This window comes from Galleria mellonella, unplaced genomic scaffold (genome assembly GCF_026898425.1).
Source record: "Galleria mellonella isolate WM207_F2 unplaced genomic scaffold, CSIRO_AGI_GalMel_v1 utg36, whole genome shotgun sequence".
NCBI classification, from domain to species: Eukaryota; Metazoa; Arthropoda; class Insecta; order Lepidoptera; family Pyralidae; genus Galleria; species Galleria mellonella.
Window position 1 is genome coordinate 5,064,152 of NW_026442086.1, and position 23,566 is coordinate 5,087,717.

General features: G+C 31.3%; 1 protein-coding gene across 3 annotated transcripts in view; it reads right to left on the bottom strand.

Annotated features, from left to right (window-relative positions):
* LOC113520816 (mucin-1-like) overlaps positions 1 to 23,566 on the bottom strand; it is a 353,173-nt gene that overhangs the window by 228,736 nt on the left and 100,871 nt on the right. The window contains exon 1 of one of the 3 annotated variants that reach the window (XM_052897291.1): positions 12,446 to 12,773. The exons of the other annotated variants lie outside the window; for them this stretch is intronic. The gene's annotated coding sequence lies outside the window, so the exon portion shown is untranslated. Of the gene's footprint in view, positions 1 to 12,445; positions 12,774 to 23,566 lie in introns of those variants that run through there. 3 annotated transcript variants of the gene reach the window in all.

Consider the following 23,566-nt stretch of genomic DNA (forward strand, 5'->3'; position numbering starts at 1 on the left):
AGGGGCTAGTTAAATCAACGTTATATTAATCAAGTTTAAATTTATACAGAAATATGTTGTAAATAATTCATATAAATTAGGTATATTATATACTTAACTACGAGCATTTAAGTGATATATATATATTATATATATAATATAATATATAAAAGGTAATTTCTTTGGTTAGAGATATTTTGGTACCGCAAAGTAATTACGATGTTCCGGCGGAGAAGGAAACACAAATCTATTTTATATTATCAGTGCGTTTCTCTATCAGAGTCGGGTATAACAATTATATGTTATGTGCATGTCGTGTAAGGTTATGCGGATGCCCGCGCCTGCGCGTGCGCCGACTGTAGAATCAAGTCCCGAGGTCGCGGCTTCCCGACCGAGCCAATCTGACCACAGAATAAATTACACAAGAGACTTATTAACCTGAAATGAATACGTTAATTTAGTAAGTATAAATAGTATACTACTAATTTTGACTTTTTATTTTGATCGTAAAAATCAACTAAGTGGCGCTTAATGTGTCTTGCTTTTCCAGTGTCAATATCATTATGTTAATGTAAAAATTAAATTGTATAGGTCACAATATCCTCTTACACATACATACACACACCGATACTTTCGCAGTAGTTTAAACTTTAGAAAAAAAAATTTTTTCAAATAAGGTAACAATTTATTTTATAAAGTATCATAAATGATTTATTTTCAGTTTATAAATAAAATATGAGTATTCTAATACTTCTAAGCGGTTTACTAGAAAAGAATGCTTTTAGCATTAAGTCCATCCTGTACACATACTTGTACTAAATAAATAATATAAATAAATAATAATGAATACTAATAAAATGAATTACACTAACTTGTCTGACTTATCTCTATCCCAAACACTTTATTAATTAATACAAAAATCTGCATTAAAAAATATAAAGTATTTAGTTTACATTATTCTATTTTATCAAGTATCTTAATTTTATTTCAACAAAAAAGATGTCTAGATTTTAATAAAACAAAAAAGTTTTTTATACAAAAACTAGTACATAATTATCAACGACAAGTATTGAATAGGAGAAAATAGAAAAAATTATGTTATGGTATTAATTTTTAGTAATTTATGTTATCTTCTTGTCATTCTTTATTTACTGCTTATTTTTATGAACTATTTATTGAAAAAAACTAAGTTAGGCTAAAACTTTTTTTTTTCTGTGGCGTTAGACTACTGCTTACTGTTTATCTGTGTTCACTGCTCGCTGACCGACCGGTCGACCTGTGGAATGTCTCGCTTTACATATTGTCATATCATATTTATACTGACAGCTCGGATTATACTTTTGAGAGTTTTATGTGTACTGACTTACAAAAAGGCTCTTCATGTGTAATCGAGTAATTAAAATTCAAAGTGTTTAAAACCGAGGAACACTTTGTACAAAAATCGTTTGCTTGGGTACCACTGTCCCATTCGTATTCCTACCATGTAACAGTTGTATTTGCATGGCTGTGTTTCGGTTAAAGTGTTGGGATGTGGCTATCAATTTACAGGGTACAGAGGTATAACACCTAAGTCCTCAGGAATGGCAACGCATGGAGGGGTATCATGGACGAAACAGTATACTCTGTTATATCCATGGTACTGTTCATGTCTATAGGCGACGGTTACCATTTTCCGGAGCCAGAGTGGGCTGTCAGGTTGTGTGCTATTTTAAGTCGCATAAAAAAGTGTCGTTTTATCAATACTATTATAATAGGTATATTATCAATACCTACTTTCAAAATTCATGCACGACATGGACAAAAGCTAGTTTATAATATTATTAAGAATTTCTATTTTAAACAAAATCATCTAGATAGAGTTATTGACACTGAAATAGACTATTTTTTCTTTATTTATATCCAATATATTACCATAAAATTAGATTATTGACAAACCATTAAGTAACATATACAATATATTTAAAAGAATTTAAATTTCAGAAAAAAAAATAAACAATGAAATGAAGCTATAACTATGTAAATTAATTTTGCATCACGTTCAAAATACATTTACAGTGTGGGATTTTCGATAATATTTTTTGCATACAAATGGTTACTGGCTTTGTAACTTTATTATTTTGCAATAATAAAAAGTAGTCATATTTTAAATTAAATGAAATATATTTAATTTGAGGACACGTGGCACTACGGTTACGATTACACGAAGTCAATTAACCGATGTCAAATAAACAAGAAAAAGTATACTATAACGAAAGGATATAAAGTAAATTGAAAATTAAAATATTATTTTAAATTTAATTGATTTTTTTTTAGCTTCTTATCAGTTTCAGTAGAACTAAATGTAAATGTAAAAAAATTCACCAGAGAGAGACTTTGTACAAAAGTCGATTGCTTGGGTACCTCTATCCCATTCCTGTTTCTACCGTGAAGCATTTGTGTTTGCATGGCTGTGTTTCGGTTTAAGGGTGGGATATGGCGTGAATTTACAGGGTACAAAGGAATAACATTTGAGTCCTCAGGAATGGCAACGCATGGGGGGTATCATGAGCGAAACAGTTATACTCTGTTATGTCCATAGTACTGTCACAGGCAACGGTTACCACTTTCCATCAGGTGAGCTATCAGCATGTTTGCCATCTAAGTTGTATAAAAAAAATGTAATTATGTTACCATTTCTGAACGTTTCACTGCTGAACATAAGCCTTCCCCATAGGGAGGTTTTGCCAATAGTTGCATAACTCGTTAAGTTAGGTTTAGGTAATGTTCTAAAAGGGACGCTATTGTTCATCCCTCGAATATTAAGCTCCCTTAGTCACTCCCTACGACATTCATGGGAAAAGAAGGAGTGACCTATCCTATGCCGGGACCACACGGTAAAATAACATAAAAAAAAATGTAAATTAATAATTGACCCGACTTTAAGACAATCAAATAATATAAAATCAATTAATAATGATATCCAGTATAAGTCAGATATCTATTCGTTGATTGAACATTTCAATTTGTTACTAATTTAGTTAAGAGAGTGTTTCAAAACAAAGTCAACACAACTTGTTTATGTTTTCATTAAAATCTATTGAAACAAATTATCGTTATAAATATATTTTGTCGTTGTGTGCGTAAGTGTATAGAACACTAATAAAAAACAAAACGTGTCTGCTAATTTGATAATTAGTTTATATAATCTAAGCAAATATTATATCTTATATTATTATATTTAGCCGTCTGGTTCCGGCATAGAATAGACTACCCCCTTTCCCGTGGTTGTCGGAAGAGGCGACTAAGGAAAGGCGAGGGATGGGTAGCAGCGTCTCTCTTAAAACATCTACAAAACCAACTGCGCTTGCCAAACCACTTGCAAAGCGTGGCTACAACGGGCAAAATCCCCAAAGCTGATATGGTGATGATTTCTTAAATTTACAATTATTCTATATATATATTTGCACTACAATGGTATTTAAAATATTTATACAAAAGAAGAGGAGTACAACATAATAAGACCAACAAAAAAAACTCGGTCCGTAAGACCAGTGCGTTGCGGTCGATAACACGATCTCGCCGCGGTTTGAACCTACGACCGTCTCACTAGCAACAGCTTGTCTTAATTTAAAATAAGCTATAATTGAAAATAAGAATATTATTATTTTAACAAAGAATTCCTCGGCTGACATATTATGTCGTCATAGACAAAAAGTATGAACAGATAGATCTAGGCGTTTGTCTTTTGGTATAGTCTTCAAATGTATTATTATACCTATTTTCCTTAATATTTAATGTATTATCTATCTAGCTTTTACCTGTGATTTCATCCATATGACCGTTTATAAGTTATATGTTCATAGTTAAGTCGAAATATTTTTATCCGATAACCAAATGTATATGTTACAAGGAGCTATTAGAATTAAGCGTCACTCTAATATAACTCGTGTGACAGTCATTTGGTCGTCCCACTTCCGACCCGACCTGCCATTGTCTAATCACTTACAGTCTATACGCATAGGGTTGTCAAAAGGTTCTAGTGTCTAATTTACAATATAAACTTAAAGACTGGACATTGCTAGTAATGGAGTCTGAAAACCTCATTGCTAACAATATACACTATCAGTACATATAGTCGACCTTCACGCGGTTTTTGGAAACTATCGTGGTTCAAATGTATTGAATATATTACGACGTATTCTTTCTTAATATTTAATGTAGTAATCGAACGGCGCTTAAATATACAATGTGATTATTAATTGTTAGTTCATAAAGATATTTTGATTACAAATTATGTTTGAATACATGCAGATTTATAACTTTTCGAGAATGTTAATAAATTTGTGTTTGAAAAGTTTTTATATTATTCATTCGGTGCACATAATATAAACATTAAGCTTAAAATATTTACGTCATAAAGTAAATTATGAAGATTATAAAGCATTTATTTTTATTCAAGCTCTTGGGGCGTGGCGTTACATATGTAAATTATAATAAAAAGTAACATGTTTGTTTATTAATTCATTATACGGTCCATTTGTATTCGGTTGATATGCGAACAAGCGTGATTGAGTACTAAATATGTATTTTTTTATAATTTTAATAGGATTTATACAAAAGTAGATTGTGTCAACCCTGTGGGAGACGAGGGTGACACGCGAGTCACTCCCGCGCACTGCGTGTAAATGAGGAACATGGACGTATCTCTTCCGGAGCGAGACCGCCCGCATAGTAATAAACTTCCATTGACACATGTATGGACAACATATATAAATATATAATATATATAATTAAATATATATGATATATTTCATTTTAATAAATAAAGCTGGATTATAAAAAAAGTTTTTTTTTTTTAACATGAATCTTAATCGTTGGCGTTCTTTTAAAATAGTGCTCTACCAAAAGATTATCATTTTTCCCAAATACAATTTTTATCTTCCATATTAATAATTGGACGCGCCATGTTTATGTGGGAGTTACAAAGTTTTATGCCGTTTATGAACTCATATTTCTTTAGATAAAATATTCAGTTTCACTAGTAGAACACAGTTTTAAAGACATAAACACTCTGTATAAACATTTAATATTAATCTTAGATGTTAATGTAAATTATCAAGAATCACAAATTATTGAATACATGTATATATATAGGTCAAATGTGCAAACATAAAGCGTACGAGAAATACATAAATAGTTAATATTTATTCCATATTTCAGGATTTCTAAAACAGAATAAATATCAAATAAATAACGAATTTAATCGATACGACTTACATATGATATGTATATGTCTTGTCCGGTTTTCGTAGAATAAAATGAGTCATAGTATGCAGATTTTGTAATATGAATGTTTTATAAAAATGTCATCAACATATATACTATGTTGTACGGTGCAATAAAATTATATGCAAAATGATTTAAAATATTATAATAATAAATTATATAATAGACTTTTTTTTATACAACTTAAATTGGCAAACAAGCTGACGGCCCACCTGATGAATAGTGGTAATCGTCGCCTATAGACATGAGCAGTACCATGGACATAACAGAGTATACTGTTTCGCCCATGATACCCCCCATGCGTTGCCATTCCTGAGGACTCAGATGTTATTCCTCTGTACCCAGTAAATTCAACATATATAAATATATAATATATATAGTATATAAATATATATGATATATTGTCTTTCGTATATTCGGTGGGGGAAGTAAAGGGATTGTTAATAATGCAGACTATTGGTCCTATTGTTAGCCACCATGTCAGGTCGCCTGCGGTCCCCCTTGGAAACCATCGCGCTGAATTTCAAATATATTCATCATGGTGGGCTAACTAACTTACCTTTTCATTCTCACTTATTATCCTCACTGGTGATCCCAGCGCATACCGTTAGTACAGGTAAGGTTACTATTTCATTGTTATCTATTAAAATAAAAACCTTATAGTCTGCGATAAATTTATATTTAAGCGACTTCTAGGAAGTGGGCGGTTATGTAATGTAACAATTGTGGAATTAATTTTAAACAGTCTGATATTTTGTTCTAATAATGATATTCCTGTATTAATCCTATACCAATTTCATATATATCAAATGTAAAAAGGGAAATGTCATATTGGCTCTAAAATCTCCAAAACCAAACTTGAAACTTCTTCACTATTACATGTTACCAGAGGGAATCACAAAAGTCGATTTGAATACTGTCCCATTCGTGTTTATATATATATATATACTGTGTTTGTTTAAAGGGTGGGATATGGCGTGAATTTACAGGGTACAGAGGAATAACACCTGAGTCCTCAGAAATGGCAACGCATGGGGTGTATCATGGGCGAAACAGTATACTCTGTTATGTCCATGGTACTGCTCATGTCTATAGGCGACGGTTACCACTTCCCATCAAGTGGGCCGTCAGCTTGTTTGCCATTCTAAGTAGAATAAAAAAAACGTGTATGATGATATGAAAGTTTAAGAAAATTCCCATTGGATAATTAAGATATTGTTCCACAATAAAATGGACTTGAACAGTGATTTAGAAACTAGTGAATCGATTTTGGCAAAACTCTATGGACCTATAAAATCCTTTCAGATAATAAATAATCTTTTAAATCGGTTTACAACTGACAGAGTTATGAGATCATAAACATAAAATACAAACGAAATGATTTCCTCCTTATTTTTGAAGTTGGTTGATAACGAAAAAACGGACTCGTTGAATGACACTCCTAATGTCGGACTGCAAAGACCTATCAGAAAATCACAGGGCCTACCATAAAATATTTTCCAAATTTTCAAAGCCACACACACAAATTTGATGATAAAATTGTACTCGTACCAAACATATCGTTTAAAAGTATTAAAAATATTAAAATATAGTTCTTTTGGACTTTTGTGATACGATTTATGACGAACAAAATATTAAACTTCATTTACTGGGTCGATTTAAGTATGAACGAAAACACGAAATTAAGTCCGAAAATTCGGAACTTCATTTCATGGTAGACCCCCTGTTCATGACATGCTTGGTACTTACGATGACCGTAGCTAATTATCTGTGTTCACACGCGTACAGCACGACCCGTATTATAACTATACAAGTAATTACAGGCGATTACTATTGTAATCGATACCGATGACGTCATCAGTACATCAGTAACGTGTTTTTTACCGGTTGAACAGCATCGAGACGTTATTAAATATGTTTCCTTTATGTTGAAAAGTGTAATTTTACGGTAGATTCTTTTCAATAATTCCTAATAAGATATTTTATGTGCGTCAATGATTGAGTTTGGAAGGTGATAACTTCAATTGAAATAAATATAAATTGAATTTATTTATGATTTTCAAATTGAAAATAATCTAAAGTTCATCAGTTAGCTTGTTGATTTATTATCTTACTCGTTAATGTTAGAAATGTGAAAGTTTTATATATACCTCAAATATTATATATATATATATATATATAATATTTGAGGTACTTGATCACTTTAAATACATTTTAACAAAACTTGGTACACAGATTAACCATTTTCTTAATCGACACATGGAATAATTTTCCCTTAATATTAATTAATTATTATTAGTAACTGTTATTATTATATTAACACTATGTTTAAGGATTGGGTTACGTTATTTAATATACTATATATAGGCTGAAAGGAAATCATTAGATCTTTAAGAAAGTGGGGTACCGGTGAGATGGAATAATTTTCCTGATGAAATAATGAGTTAAAAACACCAAAAAAATTCGAGTCACTTATACAAACTTGGCAGCTGGACGCGAGTATTACAATTTGAGAGTGTGAAATATTTCAATTCCAATATCGGTCTATTGGCATTAATTTCAAGAGTGACCCCACAGGTCGACCTCCATTCTGTTTTCTCTGGAAACCATTGCGACTAACAATTGTTTAATTCGTCACGGTAGACCAACTGTCCTTTGATTGTCCTGCTTCATCTTCATTTATCAACTCTCACTGGTGCCTCACCAGTGTGTACCGATAGCGCAGACGAGTTTACTATTTCATTTTTATCAATTAAAGTTAGACGCACCATATTTTTTTTTGATGGGTGAAAATGGAATGGTGACCCTGCCTGCGTTAACGGTATACGCTGGCGGAGCACCAGTGAAGGGTGATCAATGAGAATGAAAACAGGCCAGTTAGTCCATCATGATGAATTCATCGGGAATTAACCATGATAGTTTCCAGGGGGCACCGCGAGGAGGTCGACCTGGCTGGGTATATTGCTAGCAATGGGATTCTCAGTCTCCATTACTAACAATCCCTTTCCCCCCTAAGACGCACCATATTAGAATTTTTGTCACAATGTTCAAATTTACTTATAGAACAATATCTTAAAAGAATGCTACCATTTTTTACTTCCATCTGTATTAATATTATAAGAGGAAAGATTTGATTGTTTGTAACTAAAATCAATTGAATAGTTTTTAAGTATATATAAAATATATATGTTAAGTATATATGAAGAATTTTTAAAATCAATTGAATAGTTTTTAAGTATATATAAAATTCTTCACCTCTAGAAACCTATTAGCCATGTGGTCCCGACATTAAATAAGTACCCCTTCCTTTCCCGTGGGTGTTGTAGAACTGATTAAGGGGGGTCAAGGAATGTGCAGCAGCATCCCTTTTAAAACATCTCTAAAGCCTGATTGCAGTTGCCAATCCGCCTGCCAAGCATGGAAACCACTAGCAAAAACCCCCAAGGGGGAGGCTTATGTTCAGCAGTGGACAGTTAAAGGCTGATATGAAAGAAAGAAAGAAAGAAAGAAAAATATTTTATTCAGTGCAATGTAAAAAATACAATATAAACAACAAACGAGAAAAAAAATTAGCAAATAAAATGTACATATAATTAAACTTAATTTACCATAATTAAAAATAAACAAAATAATCATTTTTACATCCAAAAATGCACTGAAATGGCTCCACTCAGCTTTAATGTATGTCCTAGGTGAACATACAGCTGGTTTTTGGCACCAAAAATATATATATAAAAGGGGGGGAGAGAGAGGGTACTATTTATAATATTCATGATAATAATTAAAACAAAATTACAACTAATAAATACAAACCAATTACATATACGAACAAAATAGAATAAAATAACATTAATAAATATAAACATTAAACATATATATACAACTACTTTGCCGTAAGATTTATAGGTTAAATAGTACACAGATAATTCTTGTATAGTTTTTTAAAGGTGAATAATGATTTGGCGTTCCTAACTGGCGGTGGAAGATTGTTCCAGCATTTCGACGTACTGGAAGCTACCACGAAAAGCAGCTGTTCTGTATCGTGGACAAAGTAAAAGAGAATTTATTCTTATGTTACGCTTTGAAAAATTTAATTTATCATACAGATATGATGATGATGATGGTGATATTAATATTAGTTTTAAGCCAGATTGTTCGCGTGGACTTAGGAAGTTAATATTTCCACCTGTTGCCTTTAGTACTCAATTTAGTTAGAATGTAAACTGGAATGACCTGAATATGGTGCCTGACGTTGAATGCGCTCCAACGATTACTGGAGGTTATTCTCAGAAGTTGGCACAGCAGGCGATCTTGGCTCTTGTTACTTTTGCAAAATCCTTACTCGATACATTGAGTACGAACAAAAAAGATGTTATAGGACTTAATATAAATATTTAAAAACTTGAAAGTTGTTGAACCATGTGATTACAAATTGGACTATTTTGTCTATGATTTCATTATCAACTAGCTTCTGCCCGCTACTTCGTACGAGTGTATTTTTTTTTAATCTACATTTAATTTGGGATTTTTGTTTTTTAACATGTCAATCCCATAAAATCTAAACAAGTTTTCTACTATTACAATTATGACTAAACAATACTATTTACTAATTCAATTAAACACAAAGCAATTTTGGTAATAGGAGCATGTATTATGCTCTGAACAATCCCCACATCAAATTTATTAATATTAAATGTTTTTAAAAATGTTTCCCTTTCCCTTCGGTTCCTATCACATTTTATCAATAGGTGCTGCACATCTTCAAGAGTGTATTTTAGAAGTAGGAAATTATTGAAGTAGATTACTTTTGGATGGCGTATCAAAATAAAACTTACTTGATTTGGTTTTTACTGTTATAATGTTATAATCATTTTAATAAGTACATAAATAAACAACTAATAAATACTTAAACCAGTTTTTAAGTTAGACTTTTAGGAATATAACTGTGAAAATCGTATCTAATTTTGTGCAATGGTTAGATAAAATTTCGATTAAGATTCATGCTATGTTACATAACAATGAAGTCAGTCTGGATATGTTGATTTTCACGAATGATGATTTACGAAGATTTTTTATTGATAAATTACAAAAAAAGAAAATGTTGATACTGTATTATGACAATAATATTAATTATTTAAAGAAGGAAACGCTATAAGAAAACGTCAACTGGTTGAATAAGTCTTTATTCAACCAGTTGACGTTTTCTTACAGTAATCCTACAAGAATTAACAACGGCAGTTTCCAGGGGGAACCGCGTGGAGGTCGACCTAATACGATAGATTGGCAGTAATGGAGCTGTTAAACCCCATTGATAATAATCCCTTTTTCCCTGCATTAAACTGTTAGATGAATACCTATTTGGCAAAACATTATACCAATTTTTTTAAAACATTATTGCAGTAATGTTGTCTCTAACCTTGAAGATATGTTATTATTTAAACATTGTTTAGTAAACAACAACCCGCGATAAAAAGTGATGATTACAAAAGCGAGGAAGGGATTCATTGGATGCAAGTGGTACAAGATCGTACTTTGCAGCGTAATGTATGTTGGAGACCTATATTCAACAGTGGGAAATGAATAGATTGTAATAATGATAAAGAAATAAACAACAGAGTTTAAAGACTCAAATGAGGAAGTGATAATATCATTCAGTGCAGGACAGACCTCGCCTTTTCCGATTTATTTTTAATGTGTACGATATATTAAACTATGTGACATTTAAAGCAATCATTTCGAATCAAAAATCTATTTAATATCCATTTACTTTAATTTGACGCCAATAGGTTTGTGTCAAAATCACCATTCAGATTCGGAAATCTATAGAAATTTACGTGTTTCTTTGGTACATAATAAATATCTTAATTTGATATACTGATATAGGTATAAATTTCAATAAATTTCATAAATATTTGAAGATAATTGAATTTAGCGCTTGTCTTTTGACATGTTACTTCTAATAAGTTATACCAATAAAATAAAAACTATCAGAAATAGTTTTTGTGGTTATAGACGATCGAGACGCAGCGGAATGAGGCGAAATTATATATGTAGTAGGTAAAATCAATTTGACTCCCTGATTATACAAATTACAAACTTGCTGGTGGGCACTATAGTACCCAATAGTGAGAACTACTCTATATATGGAGTTATTGTTCAATAAATCTAGTGAATACACAGGACTGTTAGTAGTCGTATCAATTTTTATATATTATCAGTACAGATTTAGGTACATTACTGTATTTAAGTATATTGTTTGATTTATTGTTATAATTAAATTACAGTTCGTTACTTTAAATTAAAAATATGAAAAGAAAATTTGAAGATTACCGATTTTGTGTTTTATTGAATAAACAAACGTAATATATATATTAACAATAAAGATAATGGGTACTTATATAAATAGAAACTTGTGTTCTTTTTTTAAATGTGTTTTTATTAATTCTTAATCGTTCAATGTAAGTAAATTGATACATTTGACTGATAGAAAGTATTAATCTAACCTAATTTTTTGAAGTTAAAATTGATTTATTTTGACTATAAAAAAATATTTATATGGAGAGTTTATAACTATAAGAGATTTAATAAATAATTAAATTTTCAAGCTAACTCTAATTAAACATTTACTATACTGTTTATAAGGCACATTTAATGTATCTTCTGTTATACTTATTCCACGTTAATTAGTTTAAAATTAATCAGTCACCGACTAATATTTAATTTATTAAATTACTATTTATTTATTTTTCTTTGATGATTATTTTGATAACATTTTTCAATTATTTATTTAATTGCAAGTGAAAAATAATTTTTCATAATTATAATGGAGATAGTTACACTACTACATAGGTAAGAAATAATAGTTTAATTGAAAAGTGATACTTAAACAAGGATACTTATTGACTAAATTAACTGTTTGTTCACTAGCAAATACCTAAGTAAGTACTTGAATAATATAGTCACCTACTTAATATGGTAGATATAAACAACAAGCACATCATACATAACTATTTATAACCCAATATTTCTATCAATACAAACCATTAGGAACATAAAACGAGGAATTTAGTCATAACTAATTATATCGTGTCGCATATATTAAAATTATATAAAATATTTCATATTTCAGCTTCATATGTTATTCAAGTTAACAAAGGCCATTTTTGTATAGCATCTTAATTCGATCATAGCTACCACCTACCTTTCACGTATTTCCAAATATATTCCTCGGTCGTCGATATGTTCCTCAGTTTGCCGAAATAAAAACAAAACGTTCAGTATAACAAGTTCACTATCGAATGCACAGTCCACTATCACAGTCCTGACATAGGACAAAGTTGAAGGTAGGGATAAAAAATCCAAACGCAGCACCACTGATATCGGCAGGCAAGTCGAGCGTACTATCAACAGGTAAGTACGCAATTAACATTCAGCACGCGGCACGTGGTCGACACAACGGCAAACGGCCAGACGATACGACCTAAGCGCGCCAAACAGACGGACCGACTGAAACACACCGAGTCACCACTACACTCTCAACGCATCAACAGGTGAAAACGCAAGAGTGTGATATCAAGTGAACTCGTATACGACCCTTGTGTGGAGGTTACTAAGGTGAAACCGGCGAGTATGTGTGTGTGAACTATTTTGCTCGTGTGGGCAGATTTATTGCGCTCCGAGTATGTGTGCTCGTGTACAGGTGATCCATTATTGTGTTTGTGAGTACTTACACGCGGTCACATGTCACGCGCGCATGTGTGTCGCCTACCTGTTGTGCCCCCGCAGTTATCAGTTTTATACTTCTTTTAGGGTTGAAGGAAAATTTATTCTCTTATACTAATTTATTTTGATCGAGATTTTTGTCCGGGTTAATTTTTGCACAGAAGCAAACATACGGTCTATTTAATTGCAAATAAGCACTGAAGTTTATGAATTCTTGCAATAATAAATGCATCTTTCGTCTATTGCCAACCCATGTAACATAAGGATCTTAAGTACAGATGTAGCTGTACACTCAATATAAGTACACATGATTAATTAAGCGGCTAAAATAGACGTAATAGAGGAACCACTACAAATGATTTTAAACAGTTTTCTTCAGCTGACATAAAAAGACTTATTAAAACAAAAGGACTACATATATAAAAATATTTTTAAAGGTCTTAGTCACCTAGATTCTAGAAAATAAAAGGTAGAGAGTATCAAGCGTAAATAAGAAAAATCTCTTTCTTATTTTTATCTTTAAATACATCTGTTACATTTACTTTTATTACTTATCTCATGTTTACATGTCGATCCTAGACTTAAGATAGTTCTTAAGATAGAACAATCACATGATTATATTATTTTTAAATAAATAATTTTGTTAGAAAAGCCCAACAGTTTGACATTCATGTTTATATTAGACAATAGTTACAGAATATTAATTACTATGTAGGAGATAGAGCTATAGGCTTTTCGATAGAATTACTAGCTAATATGTAATGTACTTACAATGTAGCTACATAAGTCGACTTGGATATAAAATAAGAGCGTTTAAATTTACTAGTTTGACAGGTCAATGTGTAGCAAAACTTCGGCGGATTTCCGTTGATTTTAAATTACGATATTAACTTATAATTAAAGTCAAGGATCTACAAGTATATACGTGTATCTGTATAATTTTGTAATTACGTATTATGAACAAAAGTAATAAAGAGAGAGACTATAATAATTAGAGTTATAGTTAGTAGTAATGAAGAAATAGAAATATTAGTCAGTTTACTTAAAGTACTTAATTTATCGAGCGTAAAATAGTGTTTTACAGTTTTTTTTTAATTCTTTTTATTTTTTAATGGCCCAAAAAATATATTGAACTTGCACTTTACACTAATAAAACTACTTCTCTCTTTAAATGTCATTTAAGGTTAATGAATCTCGGCAATGGAGAGTCTAAGATCTTTGTTTTACATTTCCATCACTATAATTACAGTACACTAGATTCACTATAATTATAATTACACTATTAATATATACCCCGTAATTTTAGTGATGGAAATGTAAATAAATATTTAACACAAATATTTATCAATAATGGAAATACGTGAGAGGTATTAGACGTCACACTAATGTAAAATTTATTGTACTGTTCATATCTATAGGTGATGATTATCACTTTTCATCAGGTAGGTCGTAAGCTTGTTTACCAATCTAAGCAGCACATATATTGTAAATATTTTTATTATTGTATATAACCTAAATATTTACAATAGATTGAAAAAAGTTTTTTTGAAATGAGTCTATAAAATCGTCTTTAATGACTTCAATAACTATAAAATAACTTTAAAGGGAAAATATTTTTATAATTTATCATTATTTATCTAAATCTTGGGGAAATACATTTATTTTTTTCTTTCAAACTACCATTATTTACCATAATTTTATTTATTTTTATTTTCACTAAAAATAAAAAAATAATTAATGGATCACTTGCATAGTAACTGGCAACATTCACGACTAGAAAATTATACATCGCCGATAAGAAATAAATGAATAAATATGTAATAAATTAAAACATAAATAATAAGATTAAGATGTTAATAATATGCAAATTAAATATATAATATTTTTTGGCAATATCGTTATTGGAAAATTGCATAATACAATGCATGATCAACTTGCAACTTGCAATGATCAACAATACATTGGATTAACGCATTTTAATAGTCTCAAGTCAACATTCGTGCGATGATGCAGACGATCTGTTTTTTTTTTTGTTAGCCAATAATTGTTATCATAAATCGACACTTTAAGATTCATGTTTTTCTTCAATTAAAAACTAGCTGACTACTAATAAAGAAAATGTGACCTAATTTTTCCATACAATAAAATAAAACGACAATAAAATTATTATATTAACTTAGTCTTATAAGAAGGAATAAACCCTTTTTTTAAAGTTTCAATGTCGATTTGTTCCGAAATATTCCTGCTGGGATTTGGATTCATCCATATATTCGACAATTGATTTTTATTTATAATATAAATATAATAAATTTCAGATTTTTCCGGCAATTTCCCGTCCATATGTGTTGCTCACATAACACATGTATATGTATGTGTAATACCAACCTTCTGCACTTAGTGAACTTTGTACATTATAAGGTCACGGATGTTTAGCACTAACACAATAGTTAACATCTCATGTCACCTTGACGTAAACGCAAAGACATTGTCACAGTTTTCTCTATTTGAAAAACGTCGTAACAGCATTCTGTTACAATCATATATTGCTTTTATGGTACACAGAATAGAAACTAATATCTGTTGTTTAACTAACTTCTCATAAGATATTTTTATTGAAATGTCTTTTTAAATATAAACATGTTATATGTCAGATCAGCTGTAATCAATATAAAACTTTGAATGTTAGTCCCTAAAATTGAATTTTAAATTTACGCTAAGCGCACACGAAACATATTTATAACATTAACTATGTCGTGACTAACCTATTTGTATTGTAATTTGCACCTAATCAGATGTAAAACTAGATTGATTATCGACTATACGAACGCTCAAGAGTTTATTGTAGTTCTTTTGTTGGCTTGTTCTTAAAGACAATTCATCCTATTGTTGACAAGTTTTGGAGGTATTGTGTTTATCATTGTTATGCTTTTGTCCACGCCTCCGACTGTTTTTATTACGATACAATTATATAACTTGTTCAATCGTCAGTCAATTGTTTCAGGTTCCTATTTGTTACTTGTTTATCCGTATTTATAACACTGTAAAGTCATGACTCAAATACAATTTACCAGAGGGAGACTTTGTACAAAAGTCGTTTGCTTGGGCACCTCTGTCCCATTCGTGTTTCTACCGTGAAGCAGTTGTGTTTACATGGTTGTGTTACGGTTTGAAGAGTGAGATATGGCAGTGAATTTACAGGAAACAGAGGAATAACATCTGAGTCCTCAGGAATGGTAACGCATTGTATCACGGGCGAAACAGTATACTCTGTTATGTCCATAATACTGCTCATGTCTATAGGGAACGGTTACCACTTTCCATCAGTTGGGCCGTCAGCTTGTTTGCCATTCCAAGTTGCATAGAAAAAAAAAAACGATTTTTAATTAATGTTATAAATGCAAATCTGTCCAGGATTTCAGCGAAATGACGGATCAGATTTTGATAAATTTGAAAATAGTGTTTGGGCAATTATTATGATAATAAATTTAAATATTATTAAAGTATAAAAATTACTGGTTAACTTGTAAAATTTTGTTGAATTAAAAAAAAAAGTGTTTATTAAATTATAAAGATGATTATCCATACTCCATGAACTGCACATAACATTCAACAGAATAGTATATACATATATAATATATAACTGTCCACGACTGAACATAAGTCTTTTAAAACATCTCCAAAATCTAACTGCAGTTGCTAATCTGCTTGCCAAGTGTGGTAACTATTAGCAAAACCCCCCAAGGGGGTGGTTTATGTTCAGCAATAGTCAATTAAAGGCTGATATGATGATGTGATATAACTAATTGTAATAATATTTCCATAACAATTTTACAATTGATAAATTTTCAAGTGTCTAATTATAAAAGTTATTAAAATAATAATATGAGTATTATTAATTTATAACTAATAACAGTAAGTTGTTAAAATAAAAATACTATACAAAATAACGAGCAATACGTCCTTGTATTATAAATTGAAAGTATACATATAGGCAGATATAAATAGTGTTTTATTTATTAATATAATTATGTATAATGCAATTTTATATATAATGTACCAATTCCACGCAAATAGTTAGTAGGTACTCGTAACATAATTACCTATATATTTATAATAATATAATTCTCAATTTGTATACATTTATACTTGTTCATATCACAATATGAAATAGTTTTATTAATTTACAAACTTACAAGTACTAAGTCGTTGTTTATTTTTATTATTCGACTATATTGATACTAATCAAATAAGTCGAATCCTCATACGTGTCTGAAGACTCGGAAAGGAACTCGAGTATATGTATGAGCATTCGAGTTATTCTCGATTAAATTCGAATATTTTTCTATGGATTTTTGAAGTTTATTTATAATGAAAATCACATATTTTCAGTTATTTAATAATATTTTATTTCTATGTTAATTCATTAATATTTGTATAAGTACAAGACGGATTTAATACAGAGGGAGACTTTGTACAAAAGTCGATTGCTTGGGTACCTCTGTCCCATTCGTGTTTCAACCGTGAAGCAGCTGTTTGCATGGCTGTATTTCGGTTTGAAGGGTGGGATATGGCGTGAATTTACTGGGTACAGAGGAATAACACCTGAGTCCTCAGGAATGGCAACGCATGGGGGGTATCATGGGCGAAACAGTATACTCTGTTATGTCCATGGTACTGCTCATGTATATAGGCGACGGTTACCACTTTCCATCAGCTGGGGCGTCAGCTTGTTTGCCATTCTAAATTGTATAAAATAAAAAATCTATTCTTAATTTGACCACAGGCTTCAACAATAAACAAAAGAGTATTTTATCGATTTAATGTATATTTTATGCATTATTAAAAAAAATATTAACATTCTGCACTCCTTCTCTATATAAATTATAAGTGTACCAAATTTCATACTAATTCGTCCACGCAATATTCGTAAAAAGGGGTACAAAGTTTTTGCTTCACGTATTAATATATAGATTAAGTTTGTAATTGCGTTACAATTTCTCGTTTTGGAAATGCACCGTTGCAAAATGTATCCTTAAACTAGACAAACATAATGCGTTTCACTGCATTAACAATTAGTAACAAAGCGTGTTAATAGAAAATAACAGTACCCCGCTTTAATCTCAACGGTTCTAGCTCCGCTTCTGTTAAGGAGCAGGCCATTCAGTTAACTAAATCGTTATTTTTAACATAAATTGTTCTTTCAACGCAGTAATATATAATACAATTGTTACCTTTATAAAAATATTATATACAAAATATTATCTAAAAGATTTATTTTTATACATAGCATAAATCTATAAGCGATGGCTTCTTTAAATTTTGAAGTAAACTAGCAAATACTTTATTTTGCTTGTCGATTATTAACATAAATCTGTTTCATTTTTCCACGCAGTTTCCGTCGGAAACCATTGTGATAAATTTTTGGTGAATTCATCATGAGTAGCCAACCTGAGCTGTAATGGGGGGAATCAGGTCGACCTCTACGTGGTTCCCCCTAGAAACCATCGTAGTTCTCATGGTCTTCGTCATGGTGAAACAACTAATCTGCTTTCATCCTCACCTATCATTCCTCACTCGTATCCTGCCGGCGTATACCGTTACACATTAAAAAAACTTAAGCATAATGTATGAACAGTCACAGTCTATTTACAGTTTTATTATAATTCTTCAGTATAATATTAAAAATTTCTTAAGTAGTGAGTTGATAAACAGCAGTCAATCAGGATGATTTTTTATAATATTGAAATATAATAATTAAAGATTGTGTTCCACAAAAAACTTACTTAATTAGTGACAAAGCCAATTATTTCGGTTTAAAAATTAATATTTAAACCCGTTTGCTACTCTTTCACACGAAAAATAATTTCGTGTGAAATAGTCCATCCGCACAAACTTTCGAATTTATAATATTATAATAATTCATAATAGTAAATTAATTTATAATAAATAGTAGTTGTAGAATGGATTGTTGTTGAATAAAACATAACCCTTTAATATTAATTTTAAGAGAACGCCTTAAAATTTATTTTTATATTTTATAATGGACGTGACTATTTAGGTAAACTATGATAATTTGTCTGAATGGTTAGGAAAAAATACTTTTGCCTCGGAAACGTAGACATGACAGCGCCACTATAGTTGTCACGGCCGGTATACACTGATGCACTACCATGAAATGTTTTCCGAAATTTTGGACTGAATGAAACACAAATTTTATGTTAAAACTACATTATATATAACGTTTAAGAATATCAAAAACGATAAAATGTCGTTCTTTGGCCTTTTATAGTAAGATTTATGAGGAACGAAATGTTAAGCTCCATTTACTAAACCGATTTCGGTATAAACAAAAAAACGAAATTAAGATCCAAACTAATAAATTATCATAGTTAACACATACCTAATTAACACATTTTAAACGGGCTGTCTAATAGCCCTGACGATACTGTGTAGCGGGCTAGGTAAGCGAAAAATTCGCGTTTGAAAATTAACAAAATCTTTTAAAGTAATGTTTTGATTTTATTTTCCAAACGGGTACAAATACCCGCTCCGCTGATAGATGGCAGTCTACAAAACGGGTACTAATACCCGCCCCGCTTATAATGTGTTAATAGCATTAATTCCCGACTCTTATAAAATATAAAACACGAGCGTGGAAGTTTGAGATTTAGTTTATGTTTATATATTATAATTATAACAAATTGATAATTCACAGAATTCCGTTGTTTTATCTTAATCTAAGGATTATACAATGATTAATGGAAGTGAAATTACATGTCAAAGTTAATAGCAATCTTGTTTATAGATACTACTTAATAAGGCTGTTTCATAACGTCTTTGAGCGCAAATATTTACATGCGTTTTAATTAAGAAACAACATTACTAGAATGTACCTACATATAAGCAATCTCGCCAAGCAACTACGAAAATAGCGTATATAAATCATCACTTAAATTATTATATTTGTTTTTAATAGAATAGTGTTTAAAAACTATATAACTTTAGTCACATAAAGAAGCTTTAAAATATTTATAGTATAGTACAAAACCTTTGGCAGTTTTATTCTATCAAATTAGAAAGAAAGGAGATAATAATAATAATTATTATTTATTTATTTAGTATTTTTTTTATACAAATTAGAATGGCAAACAAGCTGACGGCCCACCTGATGGAAAGTGGTAACCGTCGCCTATAGACATGAGCAGTACCATGGACATAACAGAGTATACAGTTTCGCCCATGATACCCCCCATGCGTTGCCATTCCTGAGGACTCGGGTGTTATTCCTCTGTACCCAGTAAATTCACGCCATATCCCACACTTCAAACCAAAACACAGACATGCAAACACAACTGCTTCATGGTTGAAATACGAATGGGACAGAGGTACCCAAGCAATCGACTTTTGTACAAAGTCTCCCTCTGGATTTCTTTAATTAGATTGAAAATTCAGTTTTCACTGAGTACATAAGAAACTAAATAACTACCACTAGGGGGAAGGGATTATTAGTAATGAGTAATGGGGATTAGCAACCCTATTACTAGCAATATTCCCTATCAGGTCGACCTACTCGCGGTTCCGCCTGGAAAAAATAGTGATTTATCTTTTCATCCCTCACTGGTGCCCAGCCAGTGCATACTGATAGCACAGGCAGGGCTACCATTACATTATCATCCATTAAAAAAAAAGTACCACTTCAGAAAGGAAAAAAAAATTTAACAGTTATTATTCTTAGTTGAATACTATGCAATAATATGTATAGACATAAGAATAATTTTTATAGGTTTTCTGCAGTACTATGTGATCTATTTCTTATAATGTATTTATACTATTGTAATGTTACCAGTCTTAAGAAGGAAACAATAAGGAGTATATATTTATTTATTGAGACAGATAATAATACAATTATGAAGTATTTCGTAGCTCACCAACCGACCAGGCATAGACGATAGTATTCTTGTTTTAATTTATTCAGGCGCGCAATTAAGGCCGTGTTCCCACTACACAATGGGTGCGCGGGCGCAGATGCGACAATTGTGCACGCAAACTGGGCTATCTGCATCGCAACAGGCCGCGACCTGTCCAGTCTCCGCTCAGATATCGCTGCCGGCCGCCTTGAGCCTTTGGGGTAGCTAAAAATTATATTCCGTAACTGTCTGCTTCCTAAAGTGGTTCGAACGATAACTAAACCGATGATTTTCTTTATTCTAAGACTAGCCGCGATGATCTCGATATTGTTTAGGTTTAAAACATTACTTCAATATTTGATGGTCACGGATTTGATTCTCGTAAAATACAAACGTAAAAATGTTTGACACATATTGTGTAATGATAAAACCTTTACTTTTATTGTAAATATGAAAGTCAGGTTGTTTCTTACCTAATCAATGACAAATTTGGTATACACGTACTGTATGGGATGGTTTAAGGCATGTTACTTTTTACCCTGAATCCAGGCTACGTTAAAAAATTAGTTTGGATTGCTTTAGTTGCCAAATTGCTCGCCTCTCTTTGGCAACTATACGTGCCTCAACTAAATTAGGTAGTAGAGGGAAAAGATATTGTTAGTACTAGGCTCTAAAAACCTTATTGTTAGCAATATACTTTATCAAGTTAACTTTCTTTTAGGCAGGGAGAAGCACAAACATCCTGATAGGTCGACGTGCTGACCCCATGAAAAAGACTCTATTTTCCGCGTTTAGGCTCTCATTCTGGCCATTGTGCGTTAGCTGACCTCATATGCGAATATAAGATAAGTCAACCTCCATGCGGTTCTCCCGGAAACTATCGTAGTAAAATTCTGATAGAATTCGTTTGAGATTATTGAATTGCTTTCATCCTAGCCTGTTATCATCTTTCAATAGTGCTCTGTTAGTGTACATGGATGGTACAGAAGGGATTACTATTCCGTTTTTACGCTTTAATAATTTAAGATTGTCTTTTACAAAAAAACTAACTTCATATGTAGCAAAACTAGTGATTTTGATTTAAAAACTAAACCGAATTTGATAAAAATTCTATAGAGCCAATCTATAAATGTTTTGATAAAAAAAAAAGAATTTTCCAAATCACTTTACAACTGACGGAGTTATGAGGCAACAAACATAAAAAAATACAACCCAATTTATAACCTCTTTCTATTTAAAGTCGGTTGAAAAAACTACATTGAGCTGCTAAATTATATGTTTATCTATATTTAACTTACAATGTTCATTCAATTTAAATATAAAATGTAGAGATTATATTTAGAACAGGTAAGAATTTATAGATAGAATAATTTCACTTGATCTTGATTTATTTTTATATATCAAAACCACCGCTTATAAGTAGCCGCTGGCCCACTGTTAAAGATTGTTTCTTATCTGTCGGCCAGTAAATCTTCGAGCAGGAAGCGCTAGCGATGAAAAATGTAGCGACGGTCACCCGATGCAATGTCGTGATGATACCTACGTATAGTTGCCTCTGAACGATTTATTGCTTGTAAACCAGATTACAGGCTAGAGGTTGTTAGTTCGATAATCATTATATCCAATAAATAAAATACGTGACGTGCTGAAAAAGGGCCAAATTATAAGTACACGTAATTGATGATCTTGTATGAATAGTTTGATGTATGTGAAACAGAGAGAAAGATATGTTTGAATTGTAGAATTTGGGGTTATGTTATGAGACGCAGGCGGTGACAATATAAACAATACTATGATCACAATTTATGCGAATACTATTTAAATATATACCTACTTGACTTGCAGAAACATACTTTGACAAAAACATTCTATTTTTTTTTTATGAATGGCTCGCTTTTATTACTGTATCAATCTTGTAAGATTATATCTTAATGAATTTTAGTTATATTTTACAATGTTATCTTATCAGGTCGTATCTGCTAGTATATCTTGGTATCTTTTGGCATATCCTAATATAGCCTAGGCATATATATTGTATCCTGGGTTGTGCCCCTCGGATATTGGTTTCTCATAACACAGGATACCCTAGCTTGAATATCACACGATTGCGATGATTAATTTCACTTTTTAAAAAAATTATGTTTTGAACACTCTGTTGAAAAGCATAAGTTTATCAAGTCTTTTTATTTGTTTGACATTTGATACTTCATCTAAATGTATACGATCTAGTTCGCAATTTAGCTAAACAGATAATACAGAAGCGGTATCTTAAAATTGTTTTAGAGTAATATATTGTTTTGGGTGATCATGAGCGGCGGTAGTCACTTACCATCAGGTGAGCCGTATGCTCGTTTGCCCCCTGTGTTGCAAAAAAAAAGAGTAATTATTTTAAACATCATCACATTTTCATATATTTCATAGCATAATTTTTCCTGTTTTTCTATTCATAATAAGTTTCCTCGGACTTCAGCGAATATTTGAAAAAAATATCTGAATTAGTCCAACCGTTCTTGACTTAGCACTTAGCACGACATTAAGTATTTGTACGTGTGGTTCCTGTATAGAATAGGCCACCCTTTCCTTTCCTGTGGGTATCGTAAGAGGTGATCGAGGGAACTTATTGGTCGAGGGATGGGCAGCAGCGTCCCTCTTAAAACATCTCTAAAAATGTAACTGCGGTTGTCAACCCGCCT